Here is a 23,587-nt window from a genome sequence, read left to right as displayed (position 1 = left end):
GCTAACTAAAATTCAGGAATTATGGTTCTGTGGCTTAGTGTTCATAGCGCCTACCACGTAAACAGGACACCGGTGGTTCAAATGCTCTACGTCAAGTTTTTAGGACACCTAGCTAGCGCTAACAACCTAATTGGATTAGAAACTTTTCCAGCTTCAAAATACCTATTTACCTCACTTCTGTTTTTATACAGACGTATATTTTATGCTTCTAGAAAAATGAAACCAACATTGGCTTTCAAAATAAGTCACTTTTATGAGTTCTGCTAACTGAAACTGTGAAGACCTTGTTCTGTGGCTTAGTGGTTAAAGCGCATGTCTTGTAAACAGGAGATAGGTGGTTCAAAACGCTTTAGGACTTAAAACGTCAAATTTTGCGAACACCTAGCCTGCGCTAACAACCAAATTGCATTAGAAAATCTACTTCGAAAAACCAAATTACTTCACCTTTGTTTTTATACAGACCTATATATTATAATTCTCAAAAAATGAAACAAAAATTTAGTGCCATAAATTATGCTAACTGAAATTCAGGATCTTATGGTTTCTTGGTTTAGTGTTCAACGCGCTTGTCACGTAAACAAGAGAGCGGTGGGTCAAATCGGCCCAGGAGTTAAAACCACGTCAACTTTATTGAAAAACTAGCCTGCGCTAACAAACAAATGCATTAGGGAAAAATCTACTTCGAAAAACCAAATTTCTTCACTTATGTTTATATACAGACCTATATATTATGCTTCTCAAAAAATGAAACATAAATTTACTATCATAAATTATGCTAACTGAAATTCTGAAGTTATGGTTATGTGGCTTAGTGATCAAAGAGGGTGTCAGGTAAACAGGACATGAGTGGTTCAAATGCTCCCAGGACCTAAATCTACTTCAAGTTTTTAGGACACCTAGCTAACGCTAACAACCTAATTGAATTAGAAACATTTCCAGCTTCAAAATACCCATTTACCTCACTTTTGTTTTTATACAGACGTATACTTTATGCGCCTGGAAAATGAAACTAAAATTGTCTTTCAAAATAATTTCTTTTTTCAGTTTTGCTAACTGGAACTGTGAAGCCATTGTTCTGTGGCCTAGCGGTTAAAGAGCCTGGCTTATAAACAGGGAGCGGCGGTTCAAGTCGGCCCAGGACTTCAACGTCAACTTTTTTGAAAACCTAGCCTGCGCTAACAACCAATTTGCAGAAAATGCATTTCGAAAAACCAAATTACTTCACCTTTGTTTTTATACAGACCTATATATTATAATTCTCAAAAAATGAAACAAAAATTTAGTGCCATAAATTATGCTAACTGAAATTCAGGATCTTATGGTTTCTTGGTTTAGTGTTCAACGCGCTTGTCACGTAAACAAGAGAGCGGTGGGTCAAATCGGCCCAGGAGTTAAAACCACGTCAACTTTATTGAAAAACTAGCCTGCGCTAACAAACAAATGCATTAGGGAAAAATCTACTTCGAAAAACCAAATTTCTTCACTTATGTTTATATACAGACCTATATATTATGCTTCTCAAAAAATGAAACATAAATTTACTATCATAAATTATGCTAACTGAAATTCTGAAGTTATGGTTATGTGGCTTAGTGATCAAAGAGGGTGTCAGGTAAACAGGACATGAGTGGTTCAAATGCTCCCAGGACCTAAATCTACTTCAAGTTTTTAGGACACCTAGCTAACGCTAACAACCTAATTGAATTAGAAACATTTCCAGCTTCAAAATACCCATTTACCTCACTTTTGTTTTTATACAGACGTATACTTTATGCGCCTGGAAAATGAAACTAAAATTGTCTTTCAAAATAATTTCTTTTTTCAGTTTTGCTAACTGGAACTGTGAAGCCATTGTTCTGTGGCCTAGCGGTTAAAGAGCCTGGCTTATAAACAGGGAGCGGCGGTTCAAGTCGGCCCAGGACTTCAACGTCAACTTTTTTGAAAACCTAGCCTGCGCTAACAACCAATTTGCAGAAAATGCATTTCGAAAAACCAAATTACTTCACTTTTGTTTATATACAGACCTATCTTTTATGCTTCTCAAAAAATGAAACAAAAATTTACTTCCATAAATTATGCTAACTTATATTCCGGAACTTATGGTTCTGTGGCTTAGTGTTCAAAGCGCCTGTCACGTAAACAGGACATGATTGGTCCAAATGCTCCCAGGACCTTAATCTACGTCAAATTTTTAGGAAACCTAGCTAACGCTAACAACCTAATTGAATTAGAAACAATTCCAGCTTCAAAATACCCATTTACCTCCTTTTTGTTTTTATATAGACGTATTTTTTATGCTTCTGGAAAAACGAAATCAAAATTGGCTTTCAAAATAATTCACTTTTATGAGTTTTGCTAACCGAAACTGTGAAGCCATTGTTCTGTGGCTTAGCTGTTAAAGCCCATGTCTTGTAAACATGAGAGAGTTGGAGCAAAACGCATCAGGACATAAAACGTCAAATTTGTCGAACACCTAGCCTGCGCTAACAACCAAATTGCATTAGAAAATCTACTTCGAAAAAACAAATTACTTCATCTTTGTTTATATACAGACCTATATATTATGCTTCTCAAAAATGAAACAAAAATTTACTGCCATAAATTATCCTAACCGAAATTCAGGAACCTTTGGATCCTTAGCTTAGTGTTCAACGCGCCTGCCACGTAAACAGGACATGGGTGGTTCAAATGCTCCTAGGACCTAATCCACGTCAAGTTGTTAGGAAACCTGGCAAACGCTAACAACCTAATTGAATTAGAAACACTTCCAGCTTCAAAATACCCATTTACCTCACTTTTCTTTTATATAGACGTATGTTTTATGCTTCTTGAAAAATGAAACCAAAATTAGCTTTCAAAATAATTCACTTTTATGGGTTTCGCTAACTGAAACTGTGAAAACATTGTTCTGTGGCTTAGTGGTTAAAGCGCCGGTCTTGTAAACAGGAGAGAGGATGTTCAAAACGCCCCAGGACTTAAAACATCAAATTTTTCGAACACCTAAACTGCTCTAACAACCAAATTGCATTAGAAAAGAATCTACTTCGAAAAACCAAATTACTTCACCTTTGTTTATATAGAGACCTATATATCATGCTTCTCAAAAAAATGAAACAAAAATTTACTTCCATAAATTATTCTAACTAAAATTCAGGAACTTATGGTTCTGTGGCATAGTGCTCAAAGCGTCTGTCACGTAAACAGGACATGGGTGGTTCAAATGTTCCCATGACCTAAATCTATGTCAAATCTTTAGGAAACCTAGCTAACGGTAACAACCTAATTGAATTAGAAACACTTCCAGCTCCAAAATACCCATTTACCTCACTTTTCTTTTATATAGACGTATGTTTTATGCTTCTTGAAAAATGAAACCAAAAGTAGCTTTCAAAATAAGTCACTTTTATGAGTTTCGCTAACTGAGACTGTGAAAACATTGTTCTGTGGCTTAGTGGTTAAAGCGCCGGTCTTGTAAACAGGAGAGAGGATGTTCAAAACGCCCCAGGACTTAAAACATCAAATTTTTCGAACAACTAACCTGCTCTAACAACCAAATTGCATTAGAAAAGAATCTATTTCGAAAAACCAAATTACTTCACCTTTGTTTATATAGAGACATATATATTATGCTTCTCATGAAATGAAACAAAAATTTACTTCCATAAATTATTCTAACTAAAATTCAGGAACCTATGGTTCTGTGGCATAGTGCTCAAAGCGCCTGTCACGTAAACAGGACATGGGTGGTTCAAATGCTCCCAGGACCTAAATCTACGTCAAATTTTTAGGAAACCTAGCTAACGGTAACAACCTAATTGAATTAGAAACACTTCCAGCTCCAAAATACCCATTTACCTCATTTTTCTTTTATATAGACGTATGTTTTATGCTTCTTGAAAAATGAAACCAAAATTAGCTTTCAAAATAATTCACTTTTATGAGTTTCAGTAACTGAAACTGTGAAAACATTGTTCTGTGGCTTAGTGGTTAAAGCGCCGGTCTTGTAAACAGGAGAGAGGATGTTCAAAACGCCCCAGGACTTAAAACATCAAATTTTTCGAACACCTAACCTGCTCTAACAACCAAATTGCATTAGAAAACAATCTACTTCGAAAAACCAATTTACTTCACCTTTGTTTATATAGAGACCTATATATTATGCTTCTCAAAAAAATGAAACAAAAATTTACTTCCATAAATTATTGTAACTAAAATTCAGGAACGTATGGTTCTGTGGCATAGTGCTCAAAGCGCCTGTCACGTAAACAGGACATGGGTGGTTCAAATGCTCCCAGGACCTAAATCTATGTCAAATTTTTAGGAAACCTAGCTAACGGTAACAACGCAATTGAATTAGAAACACTTCCAGCTCCAAAATACCCATTTACCTCACTTTTGTTTTTATATAGATGTATGTTTTATGCTTCTGGAAAAATGAAACCAAAATTAGCTTTCAAAATAATTCACTTTTAGGAATTTCGCTAACTGAAACTGTGAAAACATTGTTCTGTGGCTTAGTGGTTAAAGCGCCGGTCTTGTAAACAGGAGAGAGGATGTTCAAAACGCCCCAGGACTTAAAACATCAAATTTTTCGAACACCTAACCTGCTCTAACAACCAAATTGCATTAGAAAACAATCTACTTCGAAAAACCAATTTACTTCACCTTTGTTTATATAGAGACCTATATATTATGCTTCTCAAAAAAATGAAACAAAAATTTACTTCCATAAATTATTGTAACTAAAATTCAGGAACGTATGGTTCTGTGGCATAGTGCTCAAAGCGCCTGTCACGTAAACAGGACATGGGTGGTTCAAATGCTCCCAGGACCTAAATCTATGTCAAATTTTTAGGAAACCTAGCTAACGGTAACAACGCAATTGAATTAGAAACACTTCCAGCTCCAAAATACCCATTTACCTCACTTTTGTTTTTATATAGATGTATGTTTTATGCTTCTGGAAAAATGAAACCAAAATTAGCTTTCAAAATAATTCACTTTTAGGAATTTCGCTAACTGAAACTGTGAAAACATTGTTCTGTGGCTTAGTGGTTAAAGCGCCGGTCTTGTAAACAGGAGAGAGGATGTTCAAAACGCCCCAGGACTTAAAACATCAAATTTTTCGAACACCTAACCTGCTCTAACAACCAAATTGCATTAGAAAATCTACTTCGAAAAAACAAATTACTTCATCTTTGTTTATATACAGACCTATATATTATGCTTCTCAAAAATGAAACAAAAATTTACTGCCATAAATTATCCTAACCGAAATTCAGGAACCTTTGGATCCTTAGCTTAGTGTTCAACGCGCCTGCCACGTAAACAGGACATGGGTGGTTCAAATGCTCCTAGGACCTAATCCACGTCAAGTTGTTAGGAAACCTGGCAAACGCTAACAACCTAATTGAATTAGAAACACTTCCAGCTTCAAAATACCCATTTACCTCACTTTTCTTTTATATAGACGTATGTTTTATGCTTCTTGAAAAATGAAACCAAAATTAGCTTTCAAAATAATTCACTTTTATGGGTTTCGCTAACTGAAACTGTGAAAACATTGTTCTGTGGCTTAGTGGTTAAAGCGCCGGTCTTGTAAACAGGAGAGAGGATGTTCAAAACGCCCCAGGACTTAAAACATCAAATTTTTCGAACACCTAAACTGCTCTAACAACCAAATTGCATTAGAAAAGAATCTACTTCGAAAAACCAAATTACTTCACCTTTGTTTATATAGAGACCTATATATCATGCTTCTCAAAAAAATGAAACAAAAATTTACTTCCATAAATTATTCTAACTAAAATTCAGGAACTTATGGTTCTGTGGCATAGTGCTCAAAGCGTCTGTCACGTAAACAGGACATGGGTGGTTCAAATGTTCCCATGACCTAAATCTATGTCAAATCTTTAGGAAACCTAGCTAACGGTAACAACCTAATTGAATTAGAAACACTTCCAGCTCCAAAATACCCATTTACCTCACTTTTCTTTTATATAGACGTATGTTTTATGCTTCTTGAAAAATGAAACCAAAAGTAGCTTTCAAAATAAGTCACTTTTATGAGTTTCGCTAACTGAGACTGTGAAAACATTGTTCTGTGGCTTAGTGGTTAAAGCGCCGGTCTTGTAAACAGGAGAGAGGATGTTCAAAACGCCCCAGGACTTAAAACATCAAATTTTTCGAACAACTAACCTGCTCTAACAACCAAATTGCATTAGAAAAGAATCTATTTCGAAAAACCAAATTACTTCACCTTTGTTTATATAGAGACATATATATTATGCTTCTCATGAAATGAAACAAAAATTTACTTCCATAAATTATTCTAACTAAAATTCAGGAACCTATGGTTCTGTGGCATAGTGCTCAAAGCGCCTGTCACGTAAACAGGACATGGGTGGTTCAAATGCTCCCAGGACCTAAATCTACGTCAAATTTTTAGGAAACCTAGCTAACGGTAACAACCTAATTGAATTAGAAACACTTCCAGCTCCAAAATACCCATTTACCTCATTTTTCTTTTATATAGACGTATGTTTTATGCTTCTTGAAAAATGAAACCAAAATTAGCTTTCAAAATAATTCACTTTTATGAGTTTCAGTAACTGAAACTGTGAAAACATTGTTCTGTGGCTTAGTGGTTAAAGCGCCGGTCTTGTAAACAGGAGAGAGGATGTTCAAAACGCCCCAGGACTTAAAACATCAAATTTTTCGAACACCTAACCTGCTCTAACAACCAAATTGCATTAGAAAACAATCTACTTCGAAAAACCAATTTACTTCACCTTTGTTTATATAGAGACCTATATATTATGCTTCTCAAAAAAATGAAACAAAAATTTACTTCCATAAATTATTGTAACTAAAATTCAGGAACGTATGGTTCTGTGGCATAGTGCTCAAAGCGCCTGTCACGTAAACAGGACATGGGTGGTTCAAATGCTCCCAGGACCTAAATCTATGTCAAATTTTTAGGAAACCTAGCTAACGGTAACAACGCAATTGAATTAGAAACACTTCCAGCTCCAAAATACCCATTTACCTCACTTTTGTTTTTATATAGATGTATGTTTTATGCTTCTGGAAAAATGAAACCAAAATTAGCTTTCAAAATAATTCACTTTTAGGAATTTCGCTAACTGAAACTGTGAAAACATTGTTCTGTGGCTTAGTGGTTAAAGCGCCGGTCTTGTAAACAGGAGAGAGGATGTTCAAAACGCCCCAGGACTTAAAACATCAAATTTTTCGAACACCTAACCTGCTCTAACAACCAAATTGCATTAGAAAAGAATCTACTTCGAAAAACCAAATTACTTCACCTTTGTTTATATAGAGACCTATATATGATGCTTCTCAAAAAAATGAAACAAAAATTTACTTCCATAAATTATTCTAACTAAAATTCAGGAACTTATGGTTCTGTGGCATAGAGTTCAAAGCGCCTGTCACGAAAACAGGACATGGGTGGTTCAAATGCTCCCAGGAACTAAACCTATGCCAAATTTTTAGGAAACCTAGCTAACGGTAACAACCTAATTGAATTAGAAACACTTCCAGCTTCAAAATACCCATTTACCTCACTTTTGTTTTTATACAGATGTATGTTTTATGCTTCTGGAAAAATGAAACCAAAATTGGCTTTAAAAATAATTAACTTTTATAAGTTTTGCCAACTGAAACTTTGAAGCCATTGTTCTGCGGCTTAGTGGTTAAAGCGCCTGTCTTGTAAACAGGAGCGCGGTGGTTCAAATCGGCGCACGACCTAAATCTACGTCAAGTTTTTTGAAAACCTAGCCTGCGCTAACAACCAAATTGCATTAGAAAATCTACTTCGAAAAACCAAATTACTTCACCTTTGTTTATATACAGACCTATGTATTATGCTTCTCATAAAAAATGAAACAAAAATTTACTTCCATAAATTATGCTAACTAAAATTCTGAAGTTATGGTTCGGTGGCTTAGTGATCAAAGCGCCTACCACGTAAACAGGACAAGGGTGGTTCAAATGCTCTATGTAAGCAGGAGATCGGTGCTTCCAATTCGCCCAGGACCTAAGTCTTCGTCAAGTTTATAGGAAACCTAGCTAGCGCTAACAACCTAAATGAATTAGAAACATTTCCAGCTTCAAAAAACAATTTACCTCACTTTTGTTTTATATAGATGTATGTTTTATGCTTCTGGAAAAATGTAACCCAAATTGGCTTTCAAAATAATTCACTTTTATGAGTTTTGCCAACTGAAACTTGTAGCCACTGTTCTGCGGCTCAGTGGTTAAAGCGCCTGTCACGTAAACTGGACATGGGTGGTTCAAATGCTCCAAGGACCTAAATCTATGTCAAATTTTTAGGAAACCTAGCTAACGGTAACAACCTAATTGAACTAGAAACACTTCCAGCTCCAAAATAACCATTTACCTCACTTTTGTTTTTATATAGATGTATGTTTTATGCTTCTGGAAAAATGAAACCAAAATTAGCTTTCAAAATAATTCACTTTTATGAGTCTTGCCAACTGAAACTTTGAAGCCATTGTTCTGTGGCTTAGTGGTTAAAGCGCCTGTCTTGTAAACAGGAGCGCGGTGGTTCAAATCAGCGGACGACTTAAAACTACGTCAATTTCTTTGAAATTCTAACCTGCGCTAACAACCAAATTGCATTAGAAAAAAATCAACACCAAAAAATCAAATTACTTCACTTTTGTTTAAATACAGACCTTTATATTATGCTTCTCAAAATATGAAACAAAAATTTACTGCCATAAATTATGCTAACTGAAATTCAGGAACTTATGGTTCCTTGGCTTAGTTTTCAACGTGCCTGTCACGTAAGCAGGACATGGGTAGTTCAAATGCTCCCAGGACCTAAATCTACGTCAAGTTTTTAGGAAACTAAGCTCACGCTAACAACCTAATTGAATTAGAAACATTTCCAGCTTCAAAATACCCATTTACTTCACTTTTGCTTTTATACAGTCGTATATTTTATGCTTCTGGAAAAATGAACCCAAATTTGGCTTTCAAAATAATTCACTTTTATGAGTTTTGCCAACTGAAACTTTTAAGCCATTGTTCTGTGGCTTAGTGATTGAAGCGCCTGTCTTGTAAACGTCAAGTTTTTCGAACACCTAACCTGCTCTAACAGCCAAATTGCATTAGAAAAAAATCTACTTCGAAAAACAAAGTATTTCACTTCTGTTTACATACAGACCTATATATTATGCTTCTCAAAAAATTAAACAAAAATTTACTTTCATAAATTTTGCTAACTGAAATTCTGAAGTTATGGTTCGGTGGCTTAGTGATCATGAGTGGTTCAAAAGCTCCCGGGACCTAAATCAACGTCAAGTTTTCAGGCTTAGCTCACGCTAACAACCTAATTGAATCAGAAACACTTTCAGCTTCAAAATAGCAATTTACGTCTATGTGTTTATATACAGACGAATTTTTCAAGCTTCTGGAAAAATAAAAAAAATAGCGCTCAAAGTATTCAGTTTTATGAGTTTTGCTAGCTGAAAGGTAGAAGAAATGTTCTGTGGCTTAGTGGTTAAAGCGCTTGTCTCGTACACAGTAGATTGATGGTTCAAATCCGCACTGGAAGTAAAGCTACGTCAAATCTATATATTAATTCCAACTCGAATGCTATGTCACCGTCTTTAAGCTCCAATTCTTCACACTTTTTAGCGTACCTTAATCATGCAACCTAGCAATTTGCATGCATTTTGAGCGCTCCGAGGTGATTTCGAACCGTGGTCTGTTCAGTTCGATCAGGGTGTATAAACCTTCGCTTACCACTAGGCTAAATCCCTTGCTGTGAAGCATCTCTATATCACCATCTTTAAGCTCCTAATCGTCACATGTTGTCAGGCCCCTGAGACATGCGCCACATCCTTTTACATGCATTTTGAAAAAGGTGAATGACAGAAAACTTTCCATTGCCAGAGGTTTTTGACCGAAAAGCTGATTAGCCGTGGATGCAAAAGTAGGTCATTGACCGAAAAGCTGCCAATGTGCCAAAAAGGTTAACGACCGAAAAACTGCGGACGCAAAAATAGGTCAATGACTGAAAACCTGCCTAAAGAAAAAATTTTATCGCCAAAAAATTTGTCACACGAAAACAGTCCTTGACATGTGCGATGCATCACAGATATTGACAGAATAAAGATTCTTTAAATAAAAGTCAGAAATGTAATCAAAGATGAAAAATTGTCCATTTAAATGAAAACAAAAATGATAATGAAATTTAAATCACCTAGATAGAAATGCAAAACGGTCAAGATTTGGAGTAGCGTTTTTAAATTCTCAAAAAAGGTTGTTCCGATTTCTTTTCTCTTTCTTCTGTCTTTTTCTGTATATCTCCTCTCTCGTTTTTCTTTTTCTTTCTGTATTTCTTTTTGCTTTCGCTCTTTCCCCCCTCTTATTCGCTTTTCTTTCCTTTCTGTATTCCTTTTCTGCCTTTTCTCTCTATTGTCTTTTCCTTTTCTAACTTTCTTTTCCCTTTCTCTCTCTTTCTTTTCTGTTCTTTTTATCTGTCGTACTTTTTCTAATTCTTTCTTCTCTTTGTTCCACTTCTGCTTGTCTGTGGTTTCTGGTATCTTTTTCGTTTCTGTTTTTCTTCTTTTTCTTTTCCCTTTCTTTTCAGTCGTTCTTTTCTCTGTTGCTTTTTTTTCTGTCTTTCTTTTCTCTCTTGCTTTTCTTTCGTTTTTTCTGTCTTTCCTTTCTGTCTTCTTCTCTTTTGTTTCATTCTTTCTCTTTTTATTGGATTTTTTTGTTGTTTTCGTCTGTCTATTTTCTTCTTTCTTTTCTCTCGTTCAATGATCTCTTGCTTTTCTCTCTTGCTTTTCTTTCTTTTCTGTTATTCCTGTTTGTGTTATTTTTTTCTTTCTTTCCCTCTCTTTTGTTTTTTTCTCTTCAGTCTTTCTTTTCTGAAGAAAAGAATTTTTTTGCCCTCTTTTGTTCTTCTCTCTCTTTCATCTTTTCAGTTTCTCGTTCATTCTCATTTTTCTCCCTTCTCTCTCGCTTCTGTCTTTCTTTTCTGTCTTTCGTTTCTGCCTTTCCTTTTCTCTATCTTTTTCCTGCTTTTTTCTGCCTTTCTTTTTTTTCTTCCTTTTCTCTTGCTTTTGTCTTTCTTTTTCGTCTTTCGTCTCTTTTCTGTTCTCTTTTTTCTCTTCTTCTGCCTTCTTTTATGTCTCTTGTTTTTTCACGCTCTCATTTGTTTTTCTATTTTTTCTGCCTTCTGCTTTTTCTTTTCTTGCTTTTCTCTTTCTTCTTTATCTTTCGTTTCTTTTTCTTTTCTCTGTATTGTTTTTTCTCTTTCTTTTTCGGATTTTTCTCTCTCAATTTGTATCCTGCTTTTCTCTTCTTTTTTCCTTTGCTGGTTTGCTTTTCTCGCTTTCTTTTCTCTCCTTATCTTCTTTTTTTTTAGTTTCTGTCTTTCCTCTCTTTTCTGTCTTTCTCCGTACCTTTTTCTCTCCTCTCTCGTTCCTTTCTCTTTTTCTGATCTGTCTCTCTTCTCTTTGGCTTCTTTCTTTCTTTTCGCTTTCTTTTCTCTTTCCATACTGTCTACCTCTTATCTCTTTCTTGTATCTTCCTCTCTTTTCTCTATTGTGTCTTTTCTCTTTTCTGTTTCTGTTTCTGCCTTTCATTTCTCTTTTGTTTCTTTTTTTTGTTTCCGTGTGCTCTTTTTTCTATTCTTCTTTGCCTTTTTCTAATCCTTCTCTCTTATTCTTTCTCTTGCTTTTCTCTTTCTATTCCTTTTTCCAGTTTTCTCCTGTCAGTAAATTCTCTTCTATCTTTTCTCTCTTTCGTTTATCTCTTGCTTTTCTGTCTCGCTTCTTTCTCTTTTCGGTATTTCCTGTCTCTCTTTCTTTGGTCTTTGTTTTGTCTTTTTCTCTTCCGTCTTTCTTTTCTCGCTTTGTTTTCTGTTATTTTTCTGCCTTTCTCATTTTTTGCCCTCGTCGTTCTTCTCTCTCGTTTCCCGCTTCAGTTTCTCGTTCTTTCTCATTTTTTGTGCTCTTCTCTCTTTCTTTTATGTCTTTCGTTGCGGTCTTTCTTTTGCTCTTTCTCTTTTTTACTGTCCTTCTTTTCTACCTTTCCCTTCTTTTGTTTCTTTCTTTTTCTCTCTTTCTTTTCTCTCTTATTTTTCTCTTGCTTTGCTTTCTATTCTGTCTTTTGTCTCTTTTTTTCTGTTCTCTTTTTCTCTTCTTCTACCTTTCTTTTATCTCTTTCTTCTTTTTTTCGCTCTCACTTCTGTTTTTCTCCTTTTTCTGCCTTTCTTCGGCTTTTTGTTTTCTCGTTTTTCTCTTCTTTCTCTATCATTCGTTTCTTTCTCTTTTCTCTGTTATGTTTTTTTCTCTTTCTTTTCTGTCTTTTTTCGCCAATTGTATCCTGCTTTTCTCTTCTTTTTCTTTTCTTCTTTTCTGATTTGGTTTTCTGGCTGTGTTTTCTTTCCTTATCTTCTTTGTATTTTTTTAAGTTTCTGTCTTCTCTTTTCTGTTTTATTTCTGTGTTCTTTTCTCTCCTCTCTCTCTCTCTCGTTCCTTTCTCGTTCTTTTCTGTCTCTCTTCCCTTTTGCTTCTTTCTTTCTTTTCGCTTTTTTTCTCTTTGCTTTCTGTCTTTCTCTTTCTTTTCTCTTCTTTTCATTTCTCTTTTCGGTTCTTTTTTCTGCCTTTCTTCTCTCTTTTGTTTCTGTTTTTTTTCTTTTTCTTCTATTCTTTTTTTTCATTTTTGCCTCTCTTTCTAATCCTTCTCTTTTGTTCTTCTCTTTCATTTTCTTGTTCAGTTTTTCGTTCTTTTTGCTTTCCTGTCCCTTTTTATTTCTCTTGCTTTTCTCTTTCTGTTCTGAGTTTCTTCTGCCTTTTTGTCTTTATTTGGTCTTTGTTTTGTCTTTTTCTCTTCCGTCTTTCTTTTCTAGCTTTGTTTTCAGTTATTTTTCTGCCTTTCTCATTTTTTTGCCCTCTTCGTTCTTCTCTCTCGTTTCTCGCTTCAGTTTCCCGTTCTTTCTCATTTTTCTTGCTCTTCTCTCTCGCTTCTCTCTTTCTTTTATGTCTTTCGTTGCTCTTTTATGTCTTTTTTACTGTCCTTCTTTTCTGCCTTTCCTTTCTTTTGTTTCTTTCTTTTCTCTCTTTCTTTTCTCTCTTATTGCTCTCTCTTGCTTTGCTTTCTATTCTGTCTTTTGTTTCTTTTTTCTGTTCTCTTTTTTCTCTTCTTCTACCTTTCTTTTATCTCTTTCTTCTTTTTTTCTCGCTCTCACTTTTGTTTTTCTCCTTTTTTCTGCCTTTCTTCGGCTTTTTGTTTTCTCGCTTTTCTCTTCTTTCTCTATCTTTCGTTTCCTTCTCTTTTCTCGGTTATGTTTCTTTTTCTCTTTCTTTTCTGTCTTTTTTCGCCAATTGTATCCTGCTTTTCTCTTCTTTTTCTTTTCTCCTTCCTTTCTGATTGGTTTTCTGGCTTTGTTTTCTCTCCTTATCTTCTTTGTACTTTTTAGTTTCTGTCTTCTCTTTTCTGTTTTATTTCTCTGTTTTTTCTCTCCTCTCTCTCTCTCTCGTTCCTTTCTTGTTCTTTTCTGTCTCTCTTCGCTTTCGCTTCTTTCTTTCTTTTCGCTTTTTTCTCCTTGCTTTCTGTCTTTCTCTTTATCTCTTTCTTTTCTCTTCTTTTCTTTGCTCTTTTCTGTTCTTTTTTCTGCTTTTCTTCTCTCTTTTGTTTCTTTGTTTTTTTTTGTTTTTTCTTCTATTTTTTTCTCTTTTGCCTCTCTTTCTAATCTTTCTCTCTTTTGTTCTTCTCTTTCATTTTCTTGTTCAATTTTTCGTTCTTTTTGCTTTCTTGTCCCTTTTTTCTTTCTCTCGTTTTTCTCTTTCTGTTCAGAGTTTGTTCAGCCTTTTCTTTCTTTTCTCTTTCTTCTGTCTCTATTATCTTCATTTCTCATTTTCTTTTCTCGCTTTCTGTACTCTCTTTATCTTTGTATTTTCTTTCGTTTCACTGCCTTTCTATTTTTTCTGTCTTTTTCCTATACTTTTCTCTTTTTTCGCTTTCTTTTCTCTTTCGTTTTCGTCTATTTTTTTAATCTTCCTCTTTGCTCTTTCTTTGCTGTCTATCTCTCTTTCTTTTCTTTCTTGGTTTTGTCTTTCCTGTCTTTCGTTTCTGTATTTCTTTGCCCTTCTGTTTCTTTTCACTCTTTATTTTGTGTTCTTTTAGCTTTTGCCTTTCTGCCTTTCTTCTTTTGCTGCCTGTCTTCTTTTTTGTTTGTTTACTTTCTCCTTTTTCACCTTCTTTTCTTTGTTTTTCTTTTCTTTTTGTTTACTTTTCTCTCCCATTCTCCGCTTTCGTTCCTCTATTAGGTTTTTTCGTTTTTTTTGTTATTTTCTCTTTCCCTTGTGTTTTTTCTTTATCTATTGCTTTTCTCTTTCTTTTCTGTCCTTCTTCTTCAATTTATCTCTTTTTTTTCAGTCTTGCTTTTCACTCTCTGTTCTGTCCTTCGTTTCCGTCCTTCTTTTCTCTTTCTTTTTTCTTTTTGTTCTTTTAAGCCTGTCTTTTTTCTATTGTTTCCTTCTTTTCTCTCTATCTCTTTCTTTTCTGCCTTTCTTTTTCTTTTCTTTCTTTCATTTCTCTCCTGCTTTTCTCTTTTCTTTTATTATCAGAATTGATTTTCGCTTTCATTTCTTCGTTTCTCTTCATTTTTGGATTTTCTTCTTCATTCTTTGTCTGCCTTTTCTTTTCTGTCTTTTTTCTTTCCTTTTCTCACTTGTTTTTTCTCTTTCCTTTTGGTCTTTCTTTTCAGTCTCTTTTCTATTTCGTTTTCTCTCCTTGTTTTCGCTTTTTTTTCTCTTTCCTGTCTTTTTATCTCTTGCTTTTCTCTTTCTTTTCTGTCTTTCTTCTCTCACTTGCTTTTCTCTTTCATCGCTTTTCTCTTTTGTGTCTTTTGTTTCTGTCTTCTCCTTTTTTCCCACTCTTCTGCTCTTTTCTCCTTACTTTTCTCTTTCGTTTCTTCTCTCTTTTTTCTTTTCTTTTTTCTGCCTTTCTCTTTTTTGTTTCTTTTCCTCATTTTTTCACTCTTCTCTTTTCTCTTCCGTTCTTTTTTTGCCTTTCTTTCTCATTATTCTCTCTTTCGTTCCTCTCTTTCGTTTCTTCTTGAGACTTTTGTTCTTTTTTCTTTCCTTTCTGTTTCTCCTGCGTTTTTTTCTTTCCTCCCTATATTCTTTCTTTTCTCGCTCTAATTTCTGTCTTGCTTTTCTCTCTTTTCTTTGCCGTTTCCTATGCCTCCTTAAAAATTTTAAAAAACTAGCTTTCAAAAGTATTCACTTTTATGATTATTGCTAACTGAAACTGTTAATTCATTGTCCAGTGGCATAGTGGTTAAGGCACCTGTCTTCTAAACAGGAGAACGGTGGTTCAAATCCGCCCCAGGAGCTTTATTTCGCCAGAGACTTAAATAACGTAGCTCTAAATAACAATCAAAATTGACTGATCGGACATACCCCCACCACCACCACCGTCAATCATTTTACGGCGCGCAAACTGTTTAAATTAGCTCTCAAAGTATTCACTTTTATGAGTTTTGCTAACTGAGGGTGTGAAGACATGGTTATGTGGCTACGTGATTGAAGCACCTGTCTGGGTTAACAGAAGATCGGTGGTTCAAAGCCACCCAGGACCTAAAACTACGTCCACTTTTTCGAAAACCTAGCTTACGCTAACAACCTAAATGAATTAGAAACAATTGCAGCTTCAAAATACCCATTAACCTCAATTTTGTTTTTTACGGATGTATATTTTATGCTTACGCAAAATTGAAACCAAAATTAGCTTTCAAAATAATTCACTTTTATCAGTTTTGCAAACTGAACCTCTGAAGACATGGTTCTGTGGCTTGGTGGTAACAGCGCCTGGCTTGTAAACAGGAGATCGGTGGTTCAAATCTTCCCAGGACCTAAAACTACGGCGAATTTATTTAAAACCCAGCCTGCGCTAATAACCAAAGTGCATTACAAAAAAATCTACTTCGAAAAACTAAATTATTTACTTTTGTTTATATACAGGCATACATCCTATGCCTCCTAAAAAATTTAAAAAAACTGGCTTTCAAAAGTATTCACTTTTATGATTATTGCTAACTGAAACTGTTAATTCATTGTCCTATGGCTTAGTGGTTAAGGCGCCTGTCTTGTAAACAGGAGATCGGTGGTTCAAATGCTACCAGGACCTAAATCTACGTGAAATTTTAGGAAACCTAGCTAACGCTAACAACCTAATTGAATTCCAGCTTCAAAATACCCATTTACCTCAATTTTGTTTTATACAGATGTATATTTTATGCTTCTGGAAAAATGAAACCAAAATTGGCTTTCAAATTAACTCGCTTTTTGGAGTTTTGCTAATTGAAACTCTGAAGACATGGTTCTGTGGTTCAGCGGTTAAAGCGCCTGTCTAGTAAACAGATTGGTGGTTCAAATCCGCCCAGGACCTAAATCCACGGCAAGTTTTTCGGAAATCTAGCTTACGCTAACAACCTAACTGAATCAGAAAAATTTCCAGCTTCAACTTACCCCTTTACCTCACTTTTGCTTTTATACAGACGTATATTTTATGCTTCTGGAAAAAATAAAACCAAAATTGGCTTTCAAAATAATTCACGTTTATCAGTTTTGCTAACTGAAACTCTGAAGACATGGCTCTGTGGCGTAGTGGTTAAAGCTCCTGTCTTGTAAACAGGAGATCTGTGGTTCAAGTCCTCGCAGGACCAAAAACTACTTCGAATTTATTTAAAACCCAGCCTGCACTAATAACCAAAGTGCATTACAAAAAATCTACTTCGAAAAACCAAATTACTTACTTTTGTTTATATACAGGCCTACATCCTTAGCCTCCTAAAAATTTTAAAAAACTGGCTTTCAAAAGTATTCACTTTTATGATTATTGCTAACTGAAACTGTTAATTCATTGTCCTTTGGCATAGTGGTTAAGGCCCCTGTCTTCTAACCAGGAGAACGGTGGTTCAAATTCGCCCAGGACCTAAAACTACGTCGAATTTATTTAAAACCCAGCCTGCGCTAATAACCAAAGTGCATTACAAAAAAATCTACTTCAAAAGACCAAATTATTTACTTTTGTTTATATAAAGGAATACATCCTATGCCTCCTAAAAAATTTTAAAAAAACTGGCTTTCAAAAGTATTCACTTTTATGATTATTGCTAACTGAAAGTGTTAATTCATTGTCCTGTGACTTAGTTGTTAAGGCGCCTGTCTTGTAAACAGGAGATCGGTGGTTCAAATGCTCCCAGGACCTAAATCTAAGTGAAGTTTTAGGAAACCTAGCTAACGCTAACAACCTAATTGAAATAGAAACATTTCCACCTTCAAAATACCCATCTACCTCAATTTTGTTTTATACAGATGTATATTTTATGCTTCTGGAAAAATGAAACCAAAATTGGCTTTCAAAATAACTCGCTTTTTTGAGTTTTGCTAATTGAAACTCTGAAGACATGGTTCTGTGGCTCAGTGGTTAAAGCGCCTGTCTAGTAAACAGGAGATAAGTGGTTCAAATCCACCCAGGACCTAAATCTACGTCAAGTTTTTCGGAAACCTAGCTTACGCTAACAACCTAATTGAATTAGAAATATTTCCAGCTTCAAATTACCCCTTTACCTCACTTTTGCTTTTATACAGACGTATATTTTATGCTTCTGGAAAAATAAAACCAAAATTGGCTTTCAAAATAGTTCACGTTTATCAGTTTTGCTAACTGAAACTCTGAAGACATGGTTCTGTGGCGTAGTGGTTAAAGCGCCTGTCTTGTAAACAGGAGATCTGTGGTTCAAGTCCTCCCAGGACCAAAAACTACTTCGAATTTATTTAAAACCCAGCCTGCACTAATAACCAAAATGCATTACAAAAAATCTACTTCGAAAAACCAAATTACATACTTTTGTTTATATACAGGCCTACATCCTATGCCTCCTAAAAATTTTTAAAAACTGGCTTTCAAAAGTATTCACTTTTTTGATTATTGCTAACTGAAACTGTTAATTCATTGTCCAGTGGCATAGTGGTTAAGGCGCCTGTCTTCTAAACAGGAGAACGGTGGTTCAAATCCGCCCAGGACCTAAAACTACGTCCAATTTATTTAAAACCCAGTCTGCGCTAATAACCAAAGTGCATTACCAAAAATCTACTTCGGAAAACCAAAATATTTACTTTTGTTTATATACAGGCGTACATCCTATGCCTCCTAAAAAAATTAAAAAAAAAACTGGCCTCAAAAGTATTCACTTTTATGATTATTGCTAACTGAAAGTGTTAATTCATTGTCCTGTGACTTAGTGGTTAAGGCGCCTGTCTTGTAAACAGGAAATCGGTGGTTCAAATGCTCCCAGGACCTAAATCTACGTGAAGTTTTAGGAAACCTAGCTAACGCTAACAACCTAATTGAATTAGAAACATTTCCAGCTTCAAAATACCCATTTACCTCAATTTTGTTTTATACAGATGTATATTTTATGCTTCTGGAAAAATGAAACCAAAATTGGCTTTCAAAATAACTCGCTTTTTCGAGTTTTGCTAATTGAAACTTTGAAGACATGGTTCTGTGGCTCAGCGGTTAAAGCGCCTGTCTAGTAAACAGGAGACCGGTGGTTCAAATCCGCCCAGGACCTAAAGCTACGTCAAGTTTTTCGGAAACCTAGCTTACGCTAAAAACCTAATTAAATTAGAAATATTTCCCGCTTCAATTTACCCCTTTACCTCACTTTTGCTTTTATACAGACGTATATTTTATGCTTCTGGAAAAATAAAACCAAAATTGGCTTTCAAAATAATTCACTTTTATCAATTTTGCTAAATGAAACTCTGAAGCCATGGTTCTGTGGCGTAGTGGTTAAAGCGCCTGTCTTGTAAACAGGAGATCGGTGGTTCAAGTCCTCCCAGGACCTAAAACTACTTCAAATTTATTTAAAACCCAGCCTGCGCTAATAACCAAAGTGCATTACAAAAAAATCTACTTCGAAAAACCAAATTACTTACTTTTGTTTATATACAGGCCTACATCCTATGCCTCCTAAAAAATTTAAAAAAACTGGCTTTCAAAAGTATTCACTTTTATGATTATTACTAACTGAAACTGTTAATTCATTGTCCTGTGGCATAGTGGTTAAGGCGCTTGTCTTCTAAACAGGAGAACGGTGGTTCAAATCCGCCCACGACCTCAAACTACGTCGAATTTATTTAAAAACCCAGCCTGCGCTAATAACCAAAGTGCATTACAAAAAATCTACTTCGAAAAACCAAATTATTTATTTTTGTTTATATACAGGCATACATCCTATGCCTCCTAAAAAATTTAAAAAAACTGGCTTTCAAAAGTATTCACTTTTATGATTACTGCTAACTGAAACTGTTAATTCATTGACCTGTGGCTTAGTGGTTAAAGCACCTATCTGGGTAAACAGAAGATCGGTGGGTCAAATCCGCCCAGGACCTAAATCTACGCCAAGTTTTTAGGAAACCTTGCTTACGCTAACAACCTAATTGAATTAGAAATACTTCCAGCTTCAAATTACCCCTTTAACTCACTTTTGCTTTTATACAGACTTATATTTTATGCTTCTGGAAAAATAAAACCAAAATTGGCTTTCAAAATAATTCACTTTTATCAGTTTTGCTAACTGAAACTCTGAAGACAGGGTTCTGTGGCGTAGTGGTTAAAGTGTCTGTCTTGTAAACAGGAAATCGGTGGTTCAAGTCCTCCCAGGACCTAAAACTACTTCAAATTTATTTAAAACCCAGCCTGCGCTAATAACCAAAGTGCATTACAAAAAAATCTACTTCGAAAAACCAAATTACTTACTTTTGTTTATATACAGGCCTACATCCTATGCCTCCTAAAAAATTTTAAAAAAAACTGGCTTTCAAAAGTATTCACTTTTATGATTATTATTAACTGAAACTGTTAATTCATTGTCCTGTGGCATAGTGGTTAAGGCGCTTGTCTTCTAAACAGGAGAACGGTGGTTCAAATCCGCCCACGACCTAAAACTACGTCGAATTTATTTAAAAACCCAGCCTGCGCTAATAACCAAAGTGCATTACAAAAAAATCTACTTCGAAAAACCAAATTATTTATTTTTGTTTATATACAGGCATACATCCTATGCCTCCTAAAAAATTTAAAAAAACTGGCTTTCAAAAGTATTCACTTTTATGATTACTGCTAACTGAAACTGTTAATTCATTGTCCTGTGGCTTAGTGGTTAAAGCACCTATCTGGGTAAACAGAAGATCGGTGGGTCAAATCCGCCCAGGACCTAAATCTACGCCAAGTTTTTAGGAAACCTTGCTTACGCTAACAACCTAATTGAATTAGAAATATTTCCAGCTTCAAATTACCCCTTTAACTCACTTTTGCTTTTATACAGACTTATATTTTATGCTTCTGGAAAAATAAAACAAAAATTGGCTTTCAAAATAATTCACTTTTATCAGTTTTGCTAACTGAAACTCTGACGACATGGTTCTGTGGCGTAGTGGTTAAAGTGTCTGTCTTGTAAACAGGAGCTCGGTGGTTCAAGTCCTCCCAGGACCTAAAACTACTTCGAATTTATTTAAAACCCAGCCTGCGCTAATAACCAAAGTGCATTACAAAAAAATCTACTTCGAAAAACCAAATTACTTACTTTTGTTTATATACAAGCCTACATCCTATGCCTCCTAAAAATTAAAAAAAAAACTGGCTTTCAAAAGTATTCACTTTTATGATTATTATTAACTGAAACTGTTAATTCATTGTCCTGTGGCATAGTGGTTAAGGCGCCTGTCTTCTGAACAGGAGAACGGTGGTTCAAATCCGCCCAGGACCTAAAACTACGTCGAATTTATTTAAAAACCCAGCCTGCGCTAATAACCAAAGTGCATTACAAAAAAATCTACTTCGAAAAACCAAAATATTTATGTTTGTTTATATACAGGCATACATCCTATGCCTCCTAAAATATTTTAAAAAACTGGCTTTCAAAAGTATTCACTTTTATGATTATTGCTAACTGAAACTGTTAATTCATTGTCCTGTGGCTAAGTGGTTAAAGCACCTGTCTGGGTAAACAGGAGATCGGAGGTTCAAATCCGCCCAGGACCTATATCTACGTCAAGTTTTTAGGAAACCTATCTTACGCTAACAACCTAATTGAATTAGAAACATTTCCAGCTTCAAAATACCCATTTACCTCACTTTTGATTTTATAAAGACGTGTAATTTATGCTTCTAGAAAAATGAAACCAAAATTGGCTTTCAAAAAAAATTCAATTTTATCAGTTTTGCTAACTGAAACACAGAAGACGTGGTTCTGTGGTGTAGTGGTTAAAGCGCCTGACTAGTAAACTGGAGATCGGTGGATCAAATCCGCCCAGGACCTAAATCTACGTCAAGTGTTCAGGAAACTAAGCTCAAGCTAACAACCTAATGGAATTAGAAATACTTTCAACATCAAAAAGCAAATTACTGAAATTTTGTTTCTAAACAAGAGTATTTTTCAAGCTTCTGTAAAAATGAAACAAAAATTAGTTCTCAAAGTATTCGCTTTTATGAGTTTTGCTAACTGAGAGTGTAAAGCCATGGTTCTATTGCTTAGTGGTTAAAGCGCTTGTCTCGTAAAAAGGAGCTCGCTGGTTCAAATCCGCCCAGGACCAAAATCTACGTCAACTTTTTTCGGAAACCTAGCTTACGCTAACAACCTAATTGAATTAGAAATATTTCCAGCTTCAAATTACCCCTATACCTCACTTTTGCTTTTATACAGACTTATAATTTATGCTTCTGGAAAAATAAAACCAAAATTGGCTTTCAAAAAAATTCATTTTTATCAGTTTTGCTAACTGAAACTCTGAAGACATGATTCTGTGGCTTAGTGGTTAAAGCGTCCGTTTAGTAAAAAGGAGATCGGTAGTTCAAATCCTCCCAGGACCTAAAACTACGTCAAGTTTTTAGGAAACTAAGCTCATGCTAACAACCTAATGGAATTAGAAATACTTTCAGGTTCAAAAAAACAATTGACTTTAATTTTGTTTATAAACAGGAGTACTTTTCATAATTCTGGAAAAATGAAACAAAAAATAGCTCTCAAAGTATTCACTTTTATGAGTTTTGCTAACTGAAACTGTTAGTTCATTGTCCTGTGGCATAGTGGATGAGGCGCCTGTCTTCTAAACAGGAGAACGGTGGTTCACATCCGCCCAGGACCTAAAACTACGTCGAATTTATTTAAAACCCAGCCTGCGCTAATAACCAAACTGCATTACAAAAAAATCTACTTCGAAAAACCAAATTATTTACTTTTGTTTATATACAGGCATACATACTAGGCCTCCTAAAAAATTTTAAGAAAACTGGCTTTCAAAAGTATTCACTTTTATGGTTATTGCTAAATGAAACTGTTAATTCATTGTCCAGTGGCATAGTGGTTAAGGCACATGTCTTCTAAACAGGAGAACGGTGGTTCAAATCCGCCCAGGACCTAAAACTACGTCGAATTTATTAAAAACCCAGCCTGCGCTAATAACCAAAGTGCATTACAAAAAAATCTACTTCGAAAAACCAAATTATTTACTTTTGTTTATATACAGGCATACATCCTATGCCTCCTAAAAATTTTTAAAAAAACTGGCTTTCAAAAGTATTCACTTTTATGATTATTGCTAACTGAAAGTGTTAATTCATTGTCCTGTGACTTAGTGGTTAAGGCGCCTGTCTTGTAAACAGGAGATCGGTGGTTCAAATGCTCCCAGGACCTAAATCTACGTGAAGTTTTAGGAAACCTAGCTAACGCTAACAACCTAAATGAATTAGAAACATTTCCAGCTTCAAAATACCCATTTACCTCACTTTTGCTTTTATACAGACGTATATTTTATGCTTCTGGAAAAATAAAACCAAAATTGGCTTTCAAAATAATTCACTTTTATCAGTTTTGCTAACTGAAACTCTGAAGACATGGTTCTGTGGCGTAGTGGTTAAAGTGTCTGTCTTGTAAACAGGAGATCGGTGGTTCAAGTCCTCCCAGGACCTAAAACTACTTCAAGTTTTTAGGAAACTAAGCTCATGCTAACAACCTAATGGAATTAGAAATACTTTCCGGTTCAAAAAAAACAATTGACTTTAATTTTGTTTATAAACAGGAGTACTTTTCATAATTCTGGAAAAATGAAACAAAAAATAGCTCTCAAAGTATTCACTTTTATGAGTTTTGCTAACTGAAACTGTTAGTTCATTGTCCTGTGGCATAGTGGATGAGGCGCCTGTCTTCTAAACAGGAGAACGGTGGTTCACATCCGCCCAGGACCTAAAACTACGTCGAATTTATTTAAAACCCAGCCTGCGCTAATAACCAAACTGCATTACAAAAAAATCTACTTCGAAAAACCAAATTATTTACTTTTGTTTATATACAGGCATACATACTAGGCCTCCTAAAAAATTTTAAGAAAACTGGCTTTCAAAAGTATTCACTTTTATGGTTATTGCTAAATGAAACTGTTAATTCATTGTCCAGTGGCATAGTGGTTAAGGCACTTGTCTTCTAAACAGGAGAACGGTGGTTCAA

At 35.0% G+C, this 23,587-nt stretch overlaps 1 protein-coding gene and 5 non-coding genes across 7 annotated transcripts in view; 5 read left to right on the top strand and 1 right to left on the bottom strand.

Annotated features, from left to right (window-relative positions):
• The window catches only part of LOC142351908 (uncharacterized), a 438,132-nt gene that overhangs the window by 88,980 nt on the left and 325,565 nt on the right, over positions 1–23,587 (bottom strand). The gene's annotated exons all lie outside the window — the stretch shown is intronic.
• On the top strand, positions 17,485–17,557 carry Trnat-agu (transfer RNA threonine (anticodon AGU)). The gene has a single exon. It is a non-coding gene; the product is annotated as a tRNA-Thr (tRNA).
• Positions 18,580–18,652, top strand: Trnat-agu (transfer RNA threonine (anticodon AGU)). The gene has a single exon. It is a non-coding gene; the product is annotated as a tRNA-Thr (tRNA).
• Positions 18,856–18,928, top strand: Trnat-ugu (transfer RNA threonine (anticodon UGU)). The gene has a single exon. It is a non-coding gene; the product is annotated as a tRNA-Thr (tRNA).
• On the top strand, positions 20,779–20,851 carry Trnar-ucu (transfer RNA arginine (anticodon UCU)). Its single transcript has one exon. It is a non-coding gene; the product is annotated as a tRNA-Arg (tRNA).
• Trnat-ugu (transfer RNA threonine (anticodon UGU)) lies at positions 22,980–23,052 on the top strand. The gene has a single exon. It is a non-coding gene; the product is annotated as a tRNA-Thr (tRNA).

The sequence above is a fragment of the Convolutriloba macropyga genome, chromosome 13 (genome assembly GCF_964194025.1).
Source record: "Convolutriloba macropyga chromosome 13, txConMacr16.3, whole genome shotgun sequence".
Lineage (NCBI taxonomy): Eukaryota > Metazoa > Xenacoelomorpha > Acoela > Convolutidae > Convolutriloba > Convolutriloba macropyga.
Note: the sequence above shows the minus strand (reverse complement) of the source record. Positions and strands in the feature narration are given on the sequence as shown.